Source organism: Chrysemys picta, chromosome 3 (assembly GCF_011386835.1).
Source record: "Chrysemys picta bellii isolate R12L10 chromosome 3, ASM1138683v2, whole genome shotgun sequence".
Taxonomy (NCBI): domain Eukaryota; kingdom Metazoa; phylum Chordata; order Testudines; family Emydidae; genus Chrysemys; species Chrysemys picta.
In genome coordinates this window covers 123,777,570-123,801,699 of record NC_088793.1, presented here as the reverse complement: position 1 = coordinate 123,801,699, position 24,130 = coordinate 123,777,570, and the positions used below count along the sequence as shown (strand labels likewise).

Below are 24,130 nucleotides of genomic sequence, written 5' to 3'. Positions count from 1 at the left end.
TGTCATCCAGTACCCATTAAATTCCATGGGATTCTTTCTGTTGCTTCAATAGACTTCAGATCAGGCCCTAAATGAGTTGTTTAGAGATAATTAAGCTATAGTACATAAAGATACAGATGAAGAGGAAGAGATTCTGTTGAATTGTCATTGTCTCCTTGTCAGATTCCTTTCACCCAAATTTTCCATCTCTCTGTGGAGAAGATTTTCCACAGTCGTGAATGAAGTGAGGAGAACATCAAGCTAAGCAAAGGCCAGTGGAGTTATGTCCAATTTACAGATTAGATTGTTTTGAACTCCTTTTCCAGGCCCTGAATCATATCCATAAGATTGACCTCATCCAAGAGCCAGCCCATTTGTTTACAATTACCAAAGAATGTTTCATAATAGCTCTAAGAGAGACAAGGTAGGTGAGGTAATATCTTTTACCGGACCAACTTCTGCTGGTGAAAGAGACAAGTTTTTGAGCTTACACAGAGCTTTTCTTCGGGTCTGTCTTTACATTATAGCTCTGACAATAGTACCATTGGAAGGTACTATAGAAATGCTGGGAAGAATTACAAAGTATTAATATCATTAACAGAGCATTGTAACCCTATTTAATGTTGGGATTGATACTTTGTGGATTTTGGAAGTTACATTTCTTTGTATCTACTTCAATAGCATGAAAAACTCTATTCAAATTACATTCAAATATGTAGACAAACACAAGGAGAGTTCTTAAACAGCCCTTATAAAAACCCATTAACAGGTCAAAGAGATTTGTTTAGAATTTAAGCTGTGTTCTGTAAAATCCCAAGAAATAGCAATGAGCAACTAATTCAAATTAATTAACCAGATTCCATAACACCGGTACATATCATATATTTAAAATGTACTGGGACTGTGTGATTTGCTACTTAAATGTTTCTCCGGGAAGCATTAAATATTCTTCCATAAATCTCAGAAGTAATTCATGAAAGCTGTATGTAAAAAATGAAGGAACAGCTTGCCTCAGCTTTTTATCAGACATTCAGAGGCTAAATCCTAAAGTCCTTGTTCAATTTTTACTCAGTCCTTGTTCGGGCAAAGCTCCCGTTTATATCACTGGAGAGTTCTGAATGAGGGAAAACTGAAGGCGCAGCTGTGGCTTTGCCACGAGTACTGAGTCAGAGATAACACATAGCTGCACAGTCTCTGGAAAAGATCAGGAACCAGACTTTGATTCTGACTCATAGTCTGATCCCTGGTAACGATGGCCACGTTTTTTTTAAGCAGATAATATTTTTGCTGAAAAATGGATTTTTTCAGGGTTGAAAGCTATTGGATGAATTTGGAAAATAGTTTTGGTTAGAAAAGGAATGAAAGGAATCAAAATATTTTGTTTCAACTGTTTCACTTAAAAATATTCTGATTTGAAACAGAATTTCAATTTTAAATCTGGCCAGGCTTTTTTTAATGTACAAACAAGGGTGAAAAACACTCAAAATCAAAATGAAAAAGTCAATATTGCTCTGAGTAGATCAGAACATTTCAGTCGATGCAAAATGAATTCTAAAAAATTGTTTTGGATTATCTCAAAACATTACAGTTGGGGGAAAAAACATTTTGAAACTAGTTTTCTGATTCAATGAGAAAAATAGAAAAAAAAATTTTGGTCAAATTGGGATTTCCTTTTTTTTTTTTCTTTTCAGTTCAGCACCCAAACCATCCATTTTTCACTCTGTCTGCTTCGGGGGTTAGATTACACCACACCTACATCTGGTGCAGATTACTCTCCACTCTGTGCTGGCAAGTGAGTTGTGGGGAAGAGCCAAGGCATTGTTCACTCTACCAGTCCATCAACTCCCCACCAGCTAAGCCAGAGAGGAAGAAGTGGGTCTGTTGAGGCTGCTCTCCATGCCATACCGCTACCTGTGATAGAGTGAGTTACAATCTTTCCCTTAATATGGAATCAAAGATTTGGCCTAATAAATGTAAAGGTATCTGTAGCGAGGAAGTATGGCCTCCCTCAGAGGTGGAAGCAGAGGGAATGCCGCAAGCTGCCTGGTGGGCAGAGCCAGGAGGACCACCCTCTGCACACTGGAAGCAGAGGGGTGGGACAGGAAGGGGAAGTATGAAAGGCCGGCCCAGCAGCTCAGTTGGGAGGCAGCTGCCAAGGGAGACAGATGCATAGAATCATCTAACTGGAAGGGACCTCGAGAGGTCATCTAGTCCAGTCCCCTGCACGCAAGGCAGGACTAAGTATTATCTAGACCATCCCTGACAGCTGTTTGTCCAACCTGCTCTTAAAAATCCCCAATGATGGAGATTCCACAGCCTCCTAAGCAATTTATTCCAGTACTTAACCATTCTGACAGTTAGGAAGTCTTTCCTAATGTCCAGCTGTAGCGGAGTGGACACCCACTCCTGCCATGAAGGGCTTAAAACAGCCCTGGGAGAAGGCTGTTGCAGAGGGAGGGCTGTGGCAGGGAAAAGCTAGGCTGATTGGGGAAGTAGCCACAGCTGGGCCATGCCCCAATCAGGCCCAGCGGGTCCCTATAAAAGCCTGTGAGCCAGTGGCCCAGAGACAGTCTCTCTCTGATGGGAGGGGGAGAGAGACCTGGCTGCTGGGGAACTCACCCAGGGGGGATCTAGAGTGAGGCAGGGCTGGGGAAAGGTCTTAGGAGCTAGGAAGTCCTAGGCCAGCAACTCCCCAGGCTGCAGGGCCTAGTTCTAGGCCCACCTAGGTATTGGGGTTGTAGAGGGGCAGCCTGAAGGTGGGTGGAGGCAGCCAGTCCAAACCCCTTTGCCTGTGATGGGTGGCTGATACTGCAGTCTGCCCTAGTGAATGGGGGCTAGATGGAGACTGGGCAGTAGCCAAGACTGAGGCAAAGTGGGGATAGTGGGTGGGGGTTCCCCTGGGAGGGGGAGACCCAGAACTGGGGGGTGTACTGCCAGGGGGCAGCACCCCAGACAACAAGGCACTGGGGTCCTGGGAGGGACACGGGGCCAGAGGACAGGTGGATCACCGGCCTGCAGAGGGTGCTCCAGAGCTGGAACATGCTAATTCCCAGAAGTCACCAGCAGAAGGCGCTGCAGGGGTGAGTCTGCTCCTCTACACCAACCTAAACCACGCTGGCAGCAATTTAAGCCCATTGCTTCTTGTCCTATCCTCAGGTTAGGCATCTTCTCTGCTGCTGGAGAAGGATGCTGAGGAGAAACGTGGCTGCGCCAAGGGCCTGCATGAGCCTTCAGAGAGCCCTGCAACTACCAACGCTGAGGAGCTACTACCACTACCCTTGGCCATATATCCCGGGGAGACTGAGGACGACCACCGGACCCAGGTACCCCCAAGGGGAGAGTAGGAAGCAGCCCAGGGAAACCAGGCAACTGTCTGGTTGAGAACTGGTTGGAGACAAGGTCAGCGTGTTGTGGGTGGATCCCCGCTGATCCAGTGGCAGACCACTCCACCACTGTTAGGGCCCTGGGCTGGGACACGGTGGAGTTGGGATGGCCTGTGTCCCCTCTGCCACCCGACTCTGGGGTGGCAGTACTCCCCACTCCTTAGGTCAGGGGTTCTGCACCCCTCAGTGACCCCTACCTGAGCTCCATAGACTGTGCGTGGCACCCACCCCTGCCAGAACCCTGCATAAAGGCAGGGTGAATAAACTGCTGCAGCTCTGCCTGATTGCAGGTCAGCGCCCACGCTGTTTACGGCCTCGCCCTGCTTGAAGGCCGGGGCCCCTTGAGAGCTGCTAATTCCCCACTTTTTTTCTTTGTGAGGAGGCGTGGCCTCCCTCAGAAGTGGAAGCGGAGGAACAGCCATGCCAGCTTACAGTATCCAATTGTTTATTACAGTATCAAATTGTTTATTATGGTAGCTTTCATCAATTACTTGTGAGATATGTGGAAGGACATTTAATGCTTCCCACTGATAAATTTAGATCGCAAATCAGACTTTCCACCACTTTTTCAACACATATATATAATAATGTGTGTGTGTGTGTGTGCAAGCGTTATGGAATTGCCATTAATTTGGATTAAGAATTTTTTAATACGGTGGTGGACAGCCAAAGTTATTTCTCCTCCCCCCCCCCCGCCAAAAAAAATAAAATAGATATAATGAAGAAAGGCATAATAACCTAAGAGAATTAATTGGATTCTGCAGCAGACTGTGACAAGCTGTCCAAAACACATTCACAACGTCTGCTCTGTTTTTACAAGCTAAAGCCACGGACTCTGCAATATATTGCTGCTTCTTGAGGTTGAAATTAAAGAGAGTATTAATGTTAGGAGGAAAATATATTAGCCAAAATACTTGCTGGAGATGTGAGATCTGCTTTTTGGCACAGATCAATAATCAGAAAGCCCAAGGCAGACAGTTATTGGAGTATGAACTAATACCTATAATAATCAAAAATAAGTGTTGCCCAGAGATTTCTTTCCCTCCCTACAACCATGTGAAAAATGTAGCCACTGGGTCTCCATGGAAATATTTGCTTCAGTTAGATGAAAATTTGGGTTTGCTTTTATTTAATTTACAGTAACTATCTTGAGGCAATAACTGCAAACAACTAGTGTGGTGGTGGTGGTGGTGGTGTTGCAACAACAGCATTACCTTTAAGGCAGTGGTTCCCAAACTGGGGTTCGTGAAATGTATCGGGGTTCTCAGAAAAAATTCTGTAATGGCGGACAGAGCCATTCCTAGGGACCCTGGGTGTGGAGGCCGGCAGCCTGAGCCCCGTGACTTCCTGGCAGAACAAGTTTAAGCTTTGTTGTAGTCATGTGTTGTTTTCCTGGACTGCTCAAGACCCAAATGCTTGTGGGAGGAACTCTTTAATTGAGTTGGCTTCTTAAATACCTTCATGCTGTTTCACGTCTGGTACTCCTTGATGAAACATGTAGGAGGCTTAATCGAAGTGATATGAGCTACAAAAGTGAAATCTTGGAAGAGTGTTGCTGTTTTCATAATGTAATAAAATTAATAATGTAATGATAAATAATAATGTAGTAATAAATAGTGTGTAATGAGCATGTCATAAAAAAAAACAAATAATTTCCAAGATCACTGCTTCTATAATTTATGTTCGGATAAGGGAGAAAATCCCTGGAAATATTCATTTTTATGAGGGGGTTCGTGAGATTTGATATTTTCGTGAAAGGGGTTTGCAGGTTGTTAAAGTTTGGGAACCACTGCTTTAAGGACTCAAACTTGGGACAGGAATCGTGACTTGCTGTGGTTTGTGCAACACCTAACACAGCTGGGCCCTAATCTTGTTTGGGTCCTGTGGGCACTGCTGCAATAGGTATGATTAATAATTAAGGTGTTCTGGCAAAGCTAAGTCATTAATGGTACATCATGGCCATATTAATTATCACCTTCTGGCAATGGCTGAGGATCATGTGTCCCAGATGATTTGGTCATCTGTTTTCAACACCATTGCTGAGTTACTTCTTGATTCACATGGAGATCCTAGCAGGGTTAAAAAGAGTTAATGTTGAGCGTCTCTATTCCTTTCTTTCTGACAGCTCCAGAGGGTAGGATGGAGCACTTGCTCACCTTCCCCAAAGGCTCTTCTATGCTGGGTTCTACGGGGATCCATTGTGTGATGCCTCTTATTCAATGGGGACATGAGGCCATTCATAGGGCTAGAGAGATGTGGGTTACGGTGTCTTCAGTATGCAGATGACACATGGTTTTCTGTTTCTTTCATCTCACCTTGTCTGTGTGGTTGAACAAATTTACCCAGTGCCTAACAGATGAAGGGTAGTTGGCTGAGACAAGGTTGAAGCCATTTAAGTAATTTAGAACTTATTACAGTTGATTTGATTGGGAAGTTTGTTCACCATTTGTGATACAGGTTCACAATTTGGTGGTCTTGTTGGATTCCCCACAGATCCTGCCTAGTGCTTCTGCATGACCAGATAAAGGAACAGTTGTGGCCAGGCACACACATTTTCATTTGTATTTGGATAGAAGGTTGTGAACATTTTTTTGGACGTGGATCATGAATCTGTCACCTTGAAAGAGACTTCCAGTAGTGTTCTCTAGATAAGGCTGCATCTGAAGATGATTTAGAAATGGCAGAAAGTGATGGTCCTCTTATTTAGCAGAGAGCACCTTATACCTGTGCTCCATGATCCACACTGGCTAAAAACTCATTTCCAAGTCCAATAAAACCACACCCGTATGTCACACATTTCATCAGTAGATTGCTTCTCTGCTTTGCAAAGCACTTTGCATTCTCATTTTACAGGTGGTGAAACAACTGCTAAGGTCACCCAGCAGACCACGGGGTGACCTGGGAATAGAACCCTGGTCTTGAGAGTTCTAGTTCAGCATGCTTGCTAGTATGCCACACTGTCAAGGTATTGTGTTATGTCTTTAAAGTCCTGAGTAGTTTTGATCCTGACAACCAGTGACCTTCTCTCCCTTTGTGTAGTACCTCGGCAGTTAAGATTCAACTGAGGCGCTTGAGTTAGCTGTGTCTTGGCTTAAGTAAAATTAAGCTGCTGGCAATGGCTCCTCAGTAAATGGCCTTTGAGGCCAGAGCTTGCATCTTCCATTGGTCCACAGGGTCGCCCAGAGGATTGAGGGGGCCTGGGGCAAAGCGGGGGAGCTGCAGCACTTGTACTCACCCGGCGGCGGTCCAGGTCTTCAGTGGCATTTCGGTGGCGGGGGGCCCTTCAGTCGCTCCGCGTCTTCTGCAGCACTGAAGGGGGCCCCCCCTCACCGCCGAAATGCCACCAAAGACCCGGACCGCCACCGGGCTAGGGCTCGTGGGGCCTGGGGCAAATTGCCCCACTTGCGCTCCCCCCCCCCCCCCCCGGGCGGCCCTGTTGGTCCAACAGAACCCAAATCTGTTGACTTTTAGGGTATGCAGCAAAGACTTTCCCCAGGCTTTTGGGAAATGGAGATGGGGAGAGTGTAAATGTATTAAAGGAGCAGTTTTTGTTAATCCTGAAATAGAGAAATAGACATCCCTGAGGAAGACATTCATATACTATTATTTGGATTATTTTGTATGATTTTTTTTGTCATGGTTTGGTGCAAATGTGTCCAAGGTGGAAAGATTAGCACATTACAGTAACTCCTCACTGAACATTGTAGTTATGTTCCTGAAAAATGCGACTCTAAGTGAAACAATGTTAAATGAATCCAATTTTCCCATAAGAATTAATGTAAATGGGGGGGGTTAGGTTCCAGGGCAGCTTCCCCTACTCTGCAAGCACCAGGGGCACGGGGCTCAACCCTCAGCCCGCCCACTCCACCCCTTCCCCCACCCTTGACCCGCCTCTTCTCCCCCACCCACCTCCTCCCCCTTTACTTTGCACGCTGCATTCTGGCTCCTTCCCTTCCCTCCCCTCCCCTCCCCTCCCTTCTAAACGCTGCAAACCAGCTGATTGCTGCCGGCAGGAGGCAGAGGAGGGAGGGCGAAGGCGCACCAAGTCCTCGCTCCTGCCCCCTCCCTCCTGCCCGGGGCAATCAGATGGCTTGCCACGTTCAGGAGGCAGGGAGGGACGGGGAGCCTGCATGCCAAGTCGTCGCTCCTCCTTCCTGCCTCCAAAACGCCGCAAGCCAGCTGATTGACGCGGCAGGAGGCGGGGGAAGAGGAGGAAGGTGCTGATCTGCGGGGTCTGCCAGTGGGCGGGAGGTGCTGGGAGGGGAGGGCATAGGGAGGCTGCCAGCTGTGGAGAAAGCAGGCAGCCAAACAATGTAAGAGTGGAGCATTGCACAACTTTAAATGACTACATTCCCTAATTGACAACAGCAACGTAACAACGTTAAGCAGGACGACTTTTACTGTATTTAGAAATGCAAATAGAGTAGCCACAATGTCTCTGTCTAACCATCACCACCATCAACAATACACTTAAAAAGTGGAGGTCTGTAGCACTGAAGGTCCATTACAGCACTGCACAGCTTTATTCCAAGAGTCTAAGAGCTCCATAGAGCTATCGTTAATTTGGTGCAGCCAGATTAATTGTTGGTAACTGCTGCCAGACTGTGACTGGGCAGTGTCCCCTCCTGACTTCAGGTTTGATTTTCAGGGGTCAATATGTGGGGACTTTGCTCCCGAGGCAGGCAATATGACCAAAAAGGGCCAGCAGGCGGTAGCCAGTAATGGCTTCAATCCTCTCAACAATACAGTTCTCAGTGATATAGCCCTATTACTGATCAAATCAAACCATATTATACCCAGTAGTTGCTGCTGCCTCCAACCTCCTGCTGTCTTGTGAAACATGGACGCTGCTTAAACTTCTATATAAGAGGATCAAAGTATGCAGGCTTGATAAATCTGTACTTATTGTATATAGTTTCACCTTCTTTTGGCTCCAGCCTCTATGCGGATCCTTCATGGCTAAGGATGCTAAATAAGTTCTCTTTAGGAAGTCTGTCTGGCTCCACCCGTTTGAGGACAGCATACTGCCTAGATAGAGGAAGTTATCCACTATTTCCATGGTTTGTCTGGAAGCACAGATGTCTTGTATCACAACTTTTGTGGCAATGCTTTGTTTTTGCCCAAGAAACTCTGAGCCCAAGGGCAGCTGCCTTGTGCTGGAAGCTCTCTAGTTGAGCTTTGACAATGTTTTTTTGCATCCCAACCAAAGAGGGCAACATCATTCGCATACTCCAGGTTGGTAACTAGGGTGACCAGATGTCCCGATTTTATAGGGACAGTCCCGATATTTGGGGCTTTTTCTTATATAAGCTCCTATTACCCTCCTCCCCCATCCAGGGGCGGATTAACAAATTTGCCGCCCCTAGGCTGTCAAAAAATTGCCGACCCTCCCCCACCAGCTCACCTCCGCTCCCCTGCGGCAAGCCTGGGAGGGAGGGGGGAGAAGGGGAGTTGCGGCGCACTCGGGGGATGGCGGCAGCGGTGGAGCAGAGGTGAGCTGGGGCGGGCCAGGGAGCGGTTCCTGGCCCCCCCTTATTCCCCGTGCCAGGGGCCTTAGCTCACCTCTGCTCCGCCTCCTCTGAGCGCACTGCAACCTGCTTCTCTCTCCCTCCCTCCCTCCCTCCCAGCGCGGCAAGCCTGGAAGGGAGGTGGAAGGAGGGAAGCGCGGCATGCCTTTGGGAGGAGGCGGGCTGGGAATTTGGGGAAGGGGCGGAGTTGGGGAGGGGGCAAGAGCAAATTTGCCACCCTAGGCCTAGGCCTTGTTGGCTCAGGCGATAATACGCCGCTGCCCCCATCCCGATTTTTCACACTTGCTGTCTGGTCACCCTATTGGTAACAGAGGTTGAACTGACAGACCCATGTTTGTGGAGATATATTCAAGGAGCCAATCCATTGTGCAGCAGAACAGGGCTGGGGCCAAGACATATCCTTGCTTCACCCCGGATCTAGTGTGAAACCTGTCAAACCTATGGGTCCCCCAATGCAACCTTACTGCTGAGACCTTATTTACATCATGAATTAGCCTCATGAGGATGTGTGGAATGCTGATGCCTCATGGGACCTTTCACAGGGCAGCACTATTGATAGAGTTGAAGGCTGCCTTTAGGTCTAAGTTTGCTGCTCTCAAAGACTGGTTAAATTCATGTACAACAATGAGGTGTAGCAAATCAAAATTAGGATGTGGTGAATTATTCTAATAACTAGGGATACAGGATGCCTCCAATGATCAGATCTGATTCTGAAATGATCAAAGTACTCGCAACCCTCCTGACTTGAAGGTGTACAGCACGCTCAGACTGAGGCCATTAATTAGCACATTGTAGGGAGCACAGCTCACACCTGACATGTCAGAGTGAAAATGAACATTTGGTTTAGACAGACATGTTAACTGAGCAGCAGAAATCAGGCCTGATTGTCCTCTGACATGGACAGCAGAAGTCCTCTGGCTAGAAACAGTTTCCTCTCTCGCCCACCCCACCACATTCCTCCAATGGTTATCTCAATATAAGGTGCATTATAATAGGATTTCTGAGGAAATGCTTATGTTAAAAAAGTTAGATGACCAAGGAATAGTTGAGTTTTGAATACATCCGATGACCTAAAATTGTGATCCTCTAATAGCCGACTGGCAACCTATATAAAATGAGTTGGTGGTCCATGTGCAATTCATATTGCAAAGGTGTTCATCTCTTAGATAACACCAATTGGTATGCTTTTTATGGGGTGTCTCAGCATAGAATCCAAGGATTGAATGAGTCTGTAGAGTATACAGACCCTGATCCCAATAAATCAGAGTTGAGGCCTACAGATGGGGCAGTGTGGAGAAAACTGCATTTTTTTGAGGATAAAGGATTTAGTTCTCTATGGCTTTGAATCAGCACCTTTCACCAGCACAATAATTTTAAAAATCAAAGTTTAAAAAAAAAAGCAACAGAGTCCAGACATATCCCAACCCTACATCCCATTTAGTATTTTCTATTTGTTTAGCAACTTAGGTTCTCATCCTTCAATGGGGTCTGGTAGAGCAGATTCCAAAATTCCACACAAGGAAAAAAAAAGCTACCTTATTGGAAGCTGCCTGATTCTTTAGCATCACAACAGCAAGTTGTAAATGATGTCTGAAAGCAACATATCCCTGTCTGCCTAATTCCCAGAGAGCTACAGGTAGCACTTGACAGTCACTGCAGTGCTGTGCTATTTCAGTAATATTTCACTCAGACATTTTCAGCAAAGCCCAGCAAGCCAAGAGATTAACCACAACCACAAAAAAGGTGGCCAGAAAAGAGAGTATCTCCCCAAAAGAGTTAGCTTGTGAACATGTGTAATTCTGTGGGAAAGTTAATGATAAAAAGGTAAGGGAGATGTCATTTGATTCATAAATATTTACAGAATCATAATTTCAGTGTTGTCACCCTCTTTATTGTGGTTGGATGGACTCACTTGCCCCCCACTCTCCCAGCTCCAGGTCCTCCAGTTGGTGGAAATTTTGATAATATAGTGTCATCAGAAAGGGGTCATGTTGGGTATCATTTGAAAGTCATTTCGCCCATGAACACAATGGTGCCAAAACATGATAAACTTAGAACAATTATTTTTATATTTATATAAAAGAAAATATTTTTAAAAATCGACATTTTTTTAAATTCTATTTTAACAGAGGCATATCACACATGCAGCCCTCACAGAGTTAAATTGTGGCCCTCAACAGACAGTGCTGTTGTCAGTTAATGTTCAGAACATGATACCTGTGTGATACTGTATGGAATATGAGTGACCATTTATAATATTACCGATAACAATTGTGACAGGCTAGATCACAGAACCCTCCTTGGGAGCTGCCACCTGATGTGCCAAGACTACTTCTGCCCCTGCTTTCCTTGCCAGCTTGGGACCCCAGCACCTTGTCTTGCTGAGCCAGACATGCCATCTGTTCTAACAAAGACCCAGGGTCTGAATTACTTGCCCCAAAGCTTCAGACTTAACTGAAAGCAGTTTACAGTTCTGTTCTTGTCTCTAACACTCAGACAACACCCAATGGGGTCTAAACCCAAATAAATCCTTTTTACCCTGTATAAAGCTTATACAGGATAAACTCATAAATTGTTCGGCCTCTATAACACTGATAGAGAGAGATGCACAACTGTTTGCCTCCCCAGGTATTAATACATACTCTGGGTTAATAAATACGTAAAAAGTGATTTTATTAAATACAGAAAGTAGGATTTAAGTGGTTCCAAGTAGTGACAGACAGAACAAAGTGAATTACGAAGAAAAAATAAAATAAAACACACAAATCTAAACCTAATACAGTAATACAACTGAATACGGGCAAAATCTCACCCTTAGAGATGTTTCAATAAGTTTCTTTTCTCAGACTGGACACCTTCCTAGTCTGGGCACAATCCTTTCCCCTGGTACAGCTCTTGTTCCAGCTCAGGTGCTAGCTAGAGGATTTCTCATGATGGCTCCTCTTTTGTTCTGTTCCACCTACTTATATATTTTTTGCATAAGGTGGGAATCCTTTGTCCCTCTGGGTTCCCACCCCTCCTCACCAGGTTAAAGATGGATTCCAGTTCAGGTGACATGATCACATGTCACTGTAAGACCCCAAGCCTTCATTCCTCCCAGCCTGACTCACAGGAAGGCTTGCCTGCAAACAGGGCCATCCACAGTCAATTGTCCTGTTATATTTCATATTTCTAGTTTTAGATACAAGAGTGATACATTTATAGAAATAGGATGAACACACTCAGTAGATTATAAGCTTTGTAATGATACCTTACAAGAGACCTTTTGCATGAAGCATATTCCAGTTACATTATATTCACTCATTAGCATATTTTTATAAAATCATATAGACTGCAATATCACACCAATATTATAAAATTGCAATTAATCTTATGTAAAATAAGCCATGTAAGGTATCAGTGGAAAAGTTATGATTCGCTAAATATGATCACATGTATATGTATGTATCCTCTTTGTACTGAGTTATAAATAAGTATGGTATATCTGTATTTCAAACTTGTGCTGTGTATCTGGGTGACATCCCCAGACAGATTATCATCCGCATTAAACCTGCTCCTGCTTGATGGCCCATCAAGGAAATCAGCTATACAATGAACCCAACGAAAGAAGCCAGGGTCTACGCCTATGGGGCAGCAGGACATGTAGGGGCATGTCTGTGGACAGGGGACTCCCAAGTACTTTTTTTTCCATGCCCATGTACTCTTAGCTTGTCTTTGGGACAGAGGATGTACAAGCCACGTGGCAAAGGATTTTAAATGGCAGCTGCATCTTCTCCATTTTGTCTTCAGTCCTGCTTCTTACCTCTGGAGTAATGTCTCTACAAACTGAACAGAGGACTGACAGACCCCCTCCAAACTTTAGATGTGTTCCAGAGGGACTCTACAAGCCAGCCAACTCACCAATGCAGCTAAGAACCTGATATGTGGACTGGACTCTGAAGTCTTTTATGTATGTATCTGATTGCCTTGACCATTTAACAATTCTCTTCCAGTTCTTTTCTTTTCTTTTTTTATAAAAACCTTTAGTTTTATATATTAAGGATTGGCTGGCAGCCTGGTATTTTGGGTAAGATCCAAACTAATATTGATCTGGTAATGTGGCTGGCCCTTTGGGGATCAGAAGAACACTTTGTCTAGTGAGCAGAGGTTTTTAATAATTCCTCACCTTACTGGACCTATTTGCTGATTGGGAGCCAGAGAACTGGAATGCAATAAAGGGGGCTGTGATATTTCTTTTTTTAGCTTTTTGATAACCAGGGTGGGGGATCAAAAGCACAGTTTGTGACTGGTTGATTAATCAAACTACAGTGTTAACCACCAGTTAGGGAAGAATCTGATCTCCTTTTTGCAGCATGCTCTGACCTTGGCATTTTCAATGTGGGCTATCCTATGTACCTGGGGTCTCAACCTGGTTGATTTTATTTTAATGTTACAGATTACTATAAATGGAAGATGTGTTTCAACTTGATTTGCAATCATTGGCAAAAAAGTGGTTCGGTGGTATTTATTATCAGCTTTGCTCAGAATCGCAAGAGAGTGTTAACAAGGCACTGGTTAAGATATCCGTATCCAGTTAGAAATTACTGGAATCCATCTGCAAACAGTATGCACATAGTTACATAACATAACAATTAATTCCAATCCCAAAATAATTGGTACAGCAATACATGAAGATGGTTGAGTTTTTGCTGCTCTTTATTTGATCTGTCAGAGTTGCTAATTAGAATTTGCACCTCTCAGCACTGAACGACTTTGAGAAATATGTTTTTGCTTTAGATTTAACCAACAATTCTGAAATGATTGCCTGGTACCATGCTGAAATAAGATGTGTAGAAAAGTCTGACCCTGGCACATGAGAGGAATTTCTAAAAGGAAACTGGGTTGTTAAAAGATTGCCAGTTGACTTCTGTGCACTTGCTTCAGATGAACGCTGGAACAGGAAAACAGAGCACTCAAAGTCATTGGGGGGGATTGGTGGGCATACCACAGCATTCACACCAGAACTCCATTAAATTTCAAATGAAACATTAAGCATGGCTGGGGATGACTTCCCCAAAAGTAACTAAGCACCATCTAGACTCATTAGGTGCTGTTAAATGCCAAGAAGGGGCAATTTTAAAGCTATCGGATGAGCTTACTGGCACTGGCAACCCATTCAAGTATGATGGGCCAGAGCTAATTAATATCATGATGAAAGCAGTCTTCAATGACGAGGTAGCTAAAGAAATAAGTTGAGTGGATATTATGGGTCATGACTTGTATGAAGCCTTCAAAATCCAAGGCTCCATCAATGTATAGACTCCAATGAAGAACAGACTAAAGCTGTGTGCGAAAGCAAAAATGAAAGTCAGAATGAAGGACGGAGCTAACAGAGATGAATGAATGTAACAGAGCTAACCACAGACAAGTCATTGTTTGCTTGTCTCCTGGTCATGTCCAGACCTCTGCGTAATGTTGATCTACATGAGACTTTGGGAAAGTACGAGTTCTCTGTGGTATCATGATCAATGTTTGAATGTGTCAGAACAATACATATGTGCCAGGTGACAAGCAAACTAATACACATCTTGCATGGTCTTCCTAAGCCAGCACCTATTGACAATGCGGCCAGTACCCTTTGCCAGCAAAGGCCTTTCAGTGTAAAAGTCATAGATGGCATGGCTGAGGTACAAGGTCTCAACAAATCAGAAATTGTTAACATCAGCTGCAATTTGGCTAAACACTTCATTCTGAGGCTACCAAGAAAATACTGGACCTATGGTGAAGTCCACTTTGTGTTTGACGTGTGCAGAGGAATCAATTAAAAATATTTAATAAAAAGAAGCAAGTCTATGGTATTTCACTTGTCCAACACAAAATCATTGACTTAATAAACATCTCTGATGTCACAATGAAGAAGGTACTGTCTCATAGTTTCACGAAGGCTGAGTTAATAGCATACATTGCAGGAAAAACGCTCCAGCGTGTGAAGAATTGCTTGAAGAATCTTCTCGTTGCATGGTGTAGTAAAGCTGCTGACTGAGTGCTCAGTGGAGTTTCTTGGTAGTTTTAGTGTCAGCCTCCTCATGGGAACTATCTTGCATGCCATCAGGGCCACAGAGAGGTGCTACTAAACTCCATAACTTTGCAAAAGAACAGATGTTCTAGTGCTTTATTGGATATGCTCCCCAAGACTTCCACGTGATTCTGTTTTTGTGCCTGCTGCTGGGGAACAGAATCACTGTACATCCTTCAAAGTTGTGCTCCTATCACTTTCACCATGAAATGCTGCCAGACTGCCAAGTTTTCATGCCCTTTCAGGATATGACACTGATGGAAGATTGGCTGGAAAGACCAAGTTATCTTACTGGAAGGCATTTGATTCAACCTCCAGAGACACTGTCCTCACTCTGAAGGTACTCGGAATGGCTGAGACTGTCACTGAGGAGGCCATAAATGCACTGGAGGTGTTCTAATGCTGAGTTTACCATTTGATGACCGACATTACAACACTTGGCGAGCTATGTTGGTGGATATTTTCCAAGAAGCAGACAAATGAAGATGAACTGCCACCAGCAAGGGGCACATTTATACCTGCTATCAAGAGGGCAAATTATCAGGCAATGGAATGGCTCCAAGATGATCACGCTCATCCAAAGCTACCCTTCCTTATTGGGCATGGATGGTTCTTGGAGGATGGACTGACCACACCACTTACGTGTGTAATACCATCCACTCCCTAATCAATCCTTCAGCAAATCAAATGCTTGAGTGCGAAGACCACATGCTTACAATCTGCAAATGTTTGGCCAGCAGCTTGCCTTCTAGAGAGATGTGCGGATGCGGGTCAGTGTGACAACATGGCTAACAGTGGTGCCCTAGGTGGAGATGACACTGATGATGACTTTGATGAATATATGTTTTCAGTCCTATATGTCAATTCCCTAGAATTACCAAAGATCAATGTCCTTTTCAAGGAAAGCAGTGCATCCCCATGTTAAAGTATAATTTAAAGTTGATTTTTAAACCCTTTTTTTTTCAAATATATATCTATATAATTGTTCTAGGTTTGTCATGTTTGGTACCATTGTGTTCCTGGGAGAAGTGACTTGTCATTGATACTCAACTTGAACCATTTCCAACAACATTGTATTATCAAAATTCCCACCAACTGAAGGATCTGGAGCTGGGAGCTGAGGGAGCAGCAAGTCCCTCCCCCCTTTGTCATACCAAAGAGGGTGATGCCAATGAAGTTACGATTTTGTAGACTTTTATGAACCAAATGACATCTCCCTTACCTTTCTACCACTAACGTGCCCCCAAATGAGATTTTACTATATTATGCTCCCATACAAAGCATGACATATGCTCGGATTAACAACAGAACAAAGCAAAAGTGGGTGACATCAGTTTTTATTTCAATCACAATAAAAAGAACACAACAAAAGGTTTTGGTGTTTCTTGTATATATGAGCACTGAGTTTTAGAATAATGCAAACTATTTCTGATTTTTTTCCTATATATTTTTTTAAAATACTACCGTGCTTTTTGATGGATGAACACTAACTGGTATTTTCTATAGCACATCACATGTTGTGAGGTATGAATACCCACTGCTAAGTGGATAAAAAAGGCTCTGCTGTGCATTAGAACCACAAGTGACAGTGAAATCATGTACTCTCAGAAAAAGTAGGGCAAAGAAATGGAACAAAGTAATTCATTTTTGCTACTGTACAATTTAAAGTTGTGGCCCACCTGGGATTCTGTTCTACTTGGAACCAAAGCTGTATAAATCAGTGTGAACTGCTTTTATTACTATTTAATTGTTCTGCTTGCACTATGTACAGGTAACACCTGATTTAAAAAAAGTGTGGCCATTAATTCATGGTTAATTACATTAGTATTACCCATACATGTTATATGATTTCATAATTATACCAATACTTATCAGGGAATTTATGTGCACTTAGTTAATAATTGTGCCTGAATACTGACCATTAACTTGAGTATATTGTCAATTTTTCTTTTTTTTTAAGAATAACTTATATTTAACATAATTTTATTAAACAGCAAACATTTGGGAAATATTAATTTGTAGCCATATTTTATCTGTGGAGCAAACAGTATACTTTTCTTTTAATTCAGAATAAGATCATAAAATGTCATAGGGAATGTAATCTTTTTTAACTAAATATGAATTCAGTAACAGCAATAAAAACAAATTATAAAATTAGTGGGTTCTACTAAAGCTTATTCAAATGCAATGGAATATAAATTGTGACACTTTCTAAAACTGTTACCAGCTGGTTGTAGCTTCAAAAGAATTAGGAGTAGCAATTCCAGATGTATCACATGTATTGGTACATTCCATATACATCATAAGGGCTTATTGCAATCCAGAGAATTTTTCCTTATGTCTCTCTGATAAGAACCACCAGTTCCTTCATGAGCTTATCTTGGACGGGCCTCACAAATGGCTGATGATTTCCTCCTATTTGTAAGATCATTTCAAGGTGCCAAAAACTCTGTGTGCATTGGAAAATGATTTGAATTTATACGTGCTGTAGTTGTGCATGAAATTTAAAACTCCCCACTCTGTTTCATTTATTAGTTCCAGTTTAGAAGGATGAGTTTCATATGTTTGCATACACAACAGCAGGCACTATTCACTCCCGGGATGCTGAGGAGTGCAACCCTGTATGGCTAGCTATTCGCTTTTCTCAATAGGAAAAGCCGGATACATTTGATCCTTTCTCCTCCTTACTACTTTTCTTCCACCTCCCTTCCCCAGGCCCCATAACTTAGGCCTTGTCTGCACACGAGTTGGCACTTGTTTAACTTTGTCTATGTCTACACTATAGCCTATGTTGGCAAAATTTGTTACTTGGGGTGAATATTCCACCCCCTCTGCAAGACATAAATTTCATTGACACCAACGCTCATATGCATGGTGCTTTTGTCTGTGGGAGAGCTTCTCCCACAGATATATCTTATGCTGCTCGTGGAGGTGGGGTTTTTTTTATGCCAACAGGAGAGCTCTCTCCCATCGGCATGGAGTGTCTTCACCAGACACAGTACTGCTGTGCTGCTGCAGGGCTGTATGTATAGACATGGCCTAAAATTGATTTTTAAACCAGTTTAGTTACAGCAGTGGAAACAACTGCATGGACCCTTTTATTTTGGTTAAACCTGATTTATTTTGCCTTAGACTTAAGCTAAATGGAAATCAGAGTGTCAACACAAGCCTGGTCTACACTATGAGTTTAGGTCGACTTTAGCAGCATTAAATCGAATTAAGCCTGGACACGTCCACAAGACGAAGCCGTTTCTTTCGACTTAAAGGGCCCTTTAAACCGGTTTCTTTACTCCACTTCCGACGAGGGGATTAGCGCTTAAATCGGCGCTTGCGGGTCGGATTTGGGGTAGTGTGGACAGAATTCGATGTTGTTGGCCTCCGGGAGCTATCCCACAGTGCTTCATTGTGACCACTGTGGACAGCGCTCTCAACTCAGATGCACTGACTAGGTAGACAGGAAAAGCCCCGCGAACTTTTGAATTTCATTTCCTGTTTGCCCAGCGTGGAGAGCACAGGTGACCATGCAGAGCTCATCAGCACAGGTAACCATGATGGAGTCCCAGGATCGCCAAAGAGCTCCAGCATGGACAGAATTGGAGGTACGGGATCTGCTCACCATATGGGGAGACGAATCAGTGCTAGCTGAACTCCGTAGCAGTAAATGAAAAGGCAAAATATTAGAAAAGGTCTCAAAGGCCATGAAGGACAGAGGCCATAACAGGGACGCACAGCAGTGCCACGTGAAAATTAAGGAGCTAAGGCAAGCCTACCGCAAAGCCAGAGAGGCAAACGGAAGGTCTGGGGCAGAGCTGCAAACATGCCGCTTCTACATGGAGCTGCATGCCATTCTAGGGGGTGCAGCCACCACTACCCCAACCGTGTGCTTTGACTCCATCAATGGAGAAACACGCAACAGGGAAGCGGGTTCGGGGTACGTGGAAGATGATGATGATGAAGACAATGAAGATAGCTCACAGCAAGGAAGCGGAGAAACCGGTTTCCCCAACAGCCAGGATATGTTTATCACCCTGGACCTGGAACCAGTAACCCCCGAACTCACCCAAGGCGTGCTCCCAGACCCTGAGGGCACACAAGGGACCTCTGGTGAGTGTACCTTTGTAAATATTACACATGGTTTAAAAGCAAGCGTGTTTAATGATTAATGATTAATTTGCCCTGGCAATCGGGGCCAGTACAGCTACTGGAAAAGTCTGTTAATGTGTATGGGGATGGAGCGGAAATCCTCCAGGGACATCTCCAGAAAGCTCTCCTTCATGTACTCCCAAAGCCTTTGCAAAAGGTTTCTGGGGTGGGCTGCCTTATCCCGTCCGCAATGGTAGGACACTGTATCACGCCAGGCCAGTAGCACGTAGTCTGGAATCATTGCCTAACAAAGCATGGCAGCGTATGGTCCCGGTGTTTGCTGGCATGCAGACAACATCCATTCCTTATCGCTCTTTGTTATCCTCAGGAGAGTGATATCGTTCATGGTCACCTGGTTGAAATGGGGTGATTTTATTTAAGGGGGCATTCAGAGGTGCCCCTTCCTGCTCGGCTGAACAGAAATGTTCCCCGCTGTTAGCCACGCGGTGGTGGGGAGGGGTGAAGTGATCATCCCAGAGAATTGGGTGTGTGTGTGTGGGGGGGGGGTAGTTGGGTTTGTGCTGCATGTTAACCCGGAAAACCCAGCCCCTCCTTTTACATTGCAAACCCATTTTAAATGGCCAACCCAATGGGTCCTTGGTATGGGAAATGAGGGTGCTGCTGTTTGAAACCATTCCGACATGTTATGAAGGTTAAAAAAGCCAAAAGACTGTGGCTTACCATGGCTGCCTGCAAGCCAAATTCTGTTGCCTGGCACTGCGTGAGTGATCTCTCACACCAAACCGGCAGGCCCTCAATATAAGAGGAAAAATGCGACCTTGTAACGAAAGCACATGTGCTGTGTAATGTGAACAGCAAAATTTAATGTGAAAGAGTGTACCCATTGTTCTCTAAAATGTGTCTTTTTTTAACCACCTCTCCCTTCTCCTCCACCAGCTGCAAATGTTTCTCCTTCGCAGAGGCTAGAAAAGATTAGAAGGAGAAAACGGTGGACTCGGAATGATATATTCATGGAGCTCCAGATGTCCTCCCACGCTGAAAGAGCACAGCAGAATGCGTGGAGGCAGTCAATGTCAGAGTGCAAAAAAGCACAATTTGAACGAGAGGAGAGGTGGCAGGATGAATCGCGGTCTGAACAGAGCAAGTGGCAGGCTGAAGATGATAGGTGGCATCAGCTTGCTGACAGAAGGCAAGAGTCGATGCTCCGGCTGCTGGAGCATCAAACTGAGATGCTCCAGAGTATGGTTGAGCTGCAGGAAAGGCAGCAGGACCAGAGACCGCCGCTACACCCCCTGTGTAATCAACAACCCTCCTCCCCAAGTCCCATTGCCGCCTCACCCAGACGCCCAAGATCACGGTGGGGGGGCCTCCGGCTACCTAGTCACTCCACCCCAGATGATTGCCTGATCATCGGAAGGCCGGCCTTCAATAAGTGTTAAAGTTTTAAACTGCAGTGTGTCCTTTTCCTTCCCTCCTCCCCCACCCATCCCGGGCTACCTTGGCAATTATCCCCCTAGTTGTGTGATGAATGCATGAATGAGAAGTAACAATGGCTTTATTGCCTCTGCAAGCAGTACTCAAAGGGGGGAGGCAAGAGTGGGGTGGTTGGTTTACAGGGAAGTAGAGTGAACCGGGGGAGAGGGGGGTGGAGGGTTCATCAAGGAGAAACAAACAGAAGTTTCACACTGGAGCCTGGCCAGTCACAAAACTGGTTTTCAAAGCTTCTCTGATGCGCACCGCGCCCTGCTGTACTCTTTTAACCGCCCTGGTGTCTGGCTGCGCATAATCAGCGGCCGGGCGATTTGCCTCAACCTCCCACCCAACCATAAATATCTCCCCCTTACTCTCACAGATATTGTGGAGCGCACAGCAAACAGCAATAACAATGGGGATATTGGTTTCGCTGAGGTCTATCCAAGTCAGTAAGCTGTGCCAGCGTGCTTTTAAACATCCAAATGCACATTCCACCACCATTCAGCACTTGCTCAGCCTATAGTTGAACAGGTCCTGACTACTGTCCAGGCTGCCTGTGTACGGCTTCATGAGCCATGGCATTAAGGGGTAGGCTGGGTCCCCAAGGATAACGATAGGCATTTCAACATCCCCAACGGTTATTTTCTGGTCCGGGAAGAAAGTACCTTCCTCCAGCTTTCGAAACAGACCAGAGTGCCTGAAGATGCAATCATCATGTACCTTTCCCGGCCATCCCACCTTGATGTTGGTGAAACGTCCCTTGTGATCCACCAGGGCTTGCAGCAGCATTGAAAAGTTCCCCTTGCGGTTTATGTACTCGATAGCTTGGTGCTCCGGTGCCAAGATAGGGATATGGGTTCCGTCTATCACCCCACCACAGTTTGGGAATCCCATTGCAGCAAAGCCATCCACTATGACCTGCACCTTTTCCAGAGTCACTACCCTTGATATCACCAGGTCTTTGATTGCCCTGGCAACTTGGATCACAGCAGCCCCCACAGTAGATTTGCCCACTCCAAATTGATTCCCAACTGACCGGTAGCTGTCTGGCGTTGCAAGCTTCCACAGGGCTATCGCTACTCGCTTCTCAACTGAGAGGACTGCTCTCATCCTGGTATTCTGGTGCTTCAGGGCAGGGGAAAGCAAGTCACAAAGTTCCATGAAAGCACCCTTACGCATGCGAAAGTTTTGCAGCCACTGGGAATCGTCCCACACCTGCAACACGATGCGGTCCCACCAGTCTGTGCTTGTTTCTTGGGCCCAGAATCGGCGTTCCACGCCATGAACCTGCCCCAGTAACACCATGATTTACACATTGCTGGGGCCCGTACTTTGTGAACATCTATGTCCATGTCAATTTCCTCATCACTCTTGTCGCGGCACTGCAATCACCTCCTCGGCTGGTCCTGGTTTTGCTTTGGCATGTCCTGGCTCTGCATATACTCCAGGACAATGCGCGTGGTGTTCATAGTGCTCATAATGGCCGCGGTGATCTGAGTGGGCTCCATGATCCCAGTGCTATGGCGTCTGGTCTGAAAAAAGGCGTGAAACTGACGGAGGGAGGGAGGGGCGACTGACGACATGGTGTACAGGTACAGGGAATTAAAATCAACAAAGGTGGCTGTGCATCAGGGAGAAACACAAACAACTGTCACACAGAATGGCCCCCCCAAAGATTGAACTCAAAACCCTGGGTTTAGCAGGCTGTTGATTTCACGGAGGGAGGGGGAAGCAAATGAATACATCTATTTTTTACATCTTAAGCTGGCAGCAGACGGTGCAGCATGACTGATAGCCCTCGGCATCTTCTGGGTGCTTGGCAGAAGATACTGTACTATGACTGCTAGCCATCATTGTCAAGACGGTTCAATAGGACTGCCGGCAGGACTGAGTCTCCAGGAGACAAAGCATGTCTGCCCAGGTGCCTCTGATTGAACTGGAATACGACGATGACGGATATCAATCGTAATACACTATCTGCTGCCAAAAGGCAAGGGGCTGCTGCTGTGTAGCAATGCAGCCCCACATCTGCCAGCACCCAGATAGCCAATGAAAGCTACCAGTCATACTGCACCGTCTACTGCCAAAAGGCAATTAGCTGCTGCTGTGTAGCAATGCAGTACCACGTCTGCCGGCACCCAGATGATATATGGTGATGGTGAGCTGAGCTGAGCGGGCTCCATGCTTGCCGTGGTATGTTGTCTGCACAAGTAACCCAGGTAAAAAGGCGCGAATCGATTGTCTGCCGTTGCTCTGACGGAGGGGGAGGGGCCTGATGACATGTACCAAGAACCCCCCACGACACTGTTTTGCATCATCAGGCATTGGGATCTCAACCCAGAATTCCAATGGGCGGCGGAGACTGCAGGAACTGTGGGATAGGTACCCACAGTGCAACGCTCCGGAAGTCGACGCTAGCCTCGGTAGTGTGGACGCGGTCCGCCGACTTCATGCACTTAGAGCATTTTATGTGGGGACACACACAATCGACTGTATAAAACCGATATCTATAAAACCAGCTTCTATAAATTTGACCTAATTTCGTAGTGTAGACATACCCACAGTCTTTTGCACTGGTTTAACTAAATCAGTTTACGCTCACACTTTAAATTAAACCAATGCAGCTCTGCATGTTGACAAGTCCTTGCAGTGTTTGTCATCCTGAACAGAGCTAATTATTACAAACAAACACAAGAAGAAAACCATTCCCTCTGCAGACTTGTTTCTCTGAGGCCTTTCTAGCTCTCTCTGTCTGTGTTCTACTCCTTATAGGGGGCAGAGAACAATGTACTAATTAAAGTGGAGTATACATACAATTACATGGAAATTTTCCCATTTACATCAATGGGCTTTGACTCAGGCCTTCTGTTCTCAGATATATGCTAGTGACTTCCACTGCAATCCATGGGAATTGCATGAGAATAACTGAGGGCAACAGACTCATTATAACACATGCACAAAACATATCACTGCTTCAGATCATGGAACACAGCGGCAGCCAGCACAGATGGCAGCCAAAATGTCAGCAGCCAATATTCCTCAGCTTTCTGTAGCTTGAAAGCTTCTCTCTCACCAACAGAAATTAGTCTAATAAATATTACCTCACCCACCTTGTGTCTCTAATATCCTGGGACCAACACGTCTACAACATCACTGCACAGCCCATAAAAACAACAAGTTGTCTGGTGGCACCTTAAAGACTAACAGTTTTATTTGGGCATAAGCTTTCATGGGTAAAAACTTCACTTCTTCAGATGCATGGAGTGAAAGTTACAGAAAGTTACCTAGATGCATCTGTAACTTTCACTCCATGCATCTGAAGAAGTGAGGTTTTTTACCCATGAAAGCTTATGCCCAAATAAATCTGTTAGTCTTTAAGGTGCCACCGGACTCCTTGTTGTTTTTGTGGATACTAACACAGTTACCCCCAATACTTGATAACAGCCAATATGTCAGTCATTAGATAAAGAAGCCAACTTTCCAAAGCAACAACTAGAGACAGATCTCCTTTTAGAACTACTAATTTAACATAGATTTCATGTGCTAAGGAAGAAAAGAAGACAGGAAGAAAACTCACTTGCACGGATGCTGTAGCCAAAATATTCTGA

The 24,130-nt window shown here is 44.9% G+C and overlaps 1 long non-coding RNA gene across 1 annotated transcript in view; it reads left to right on the top strand.

Moving 5' to 3' along the window:
* The window catches only part of LOC135982396 (uncharacterized), a 76,036-nt gene that overhangs the window by 30,053 nt on the left and 21,853 nt on the right, over positions 1–24,130 (top strand). The window contains exons 2-3 of the long non-coding RNA XR_010599738.1: positions 1,671–1,900; positions 3,136–3,302. This is a non-coding gene — a long non-coding RNA (uncharacterized LOC135982396). The remainder of the gene's footprint in view (positions 1–1,670; positions 1,901–3,135; positions 3,303–24,130) is intronic.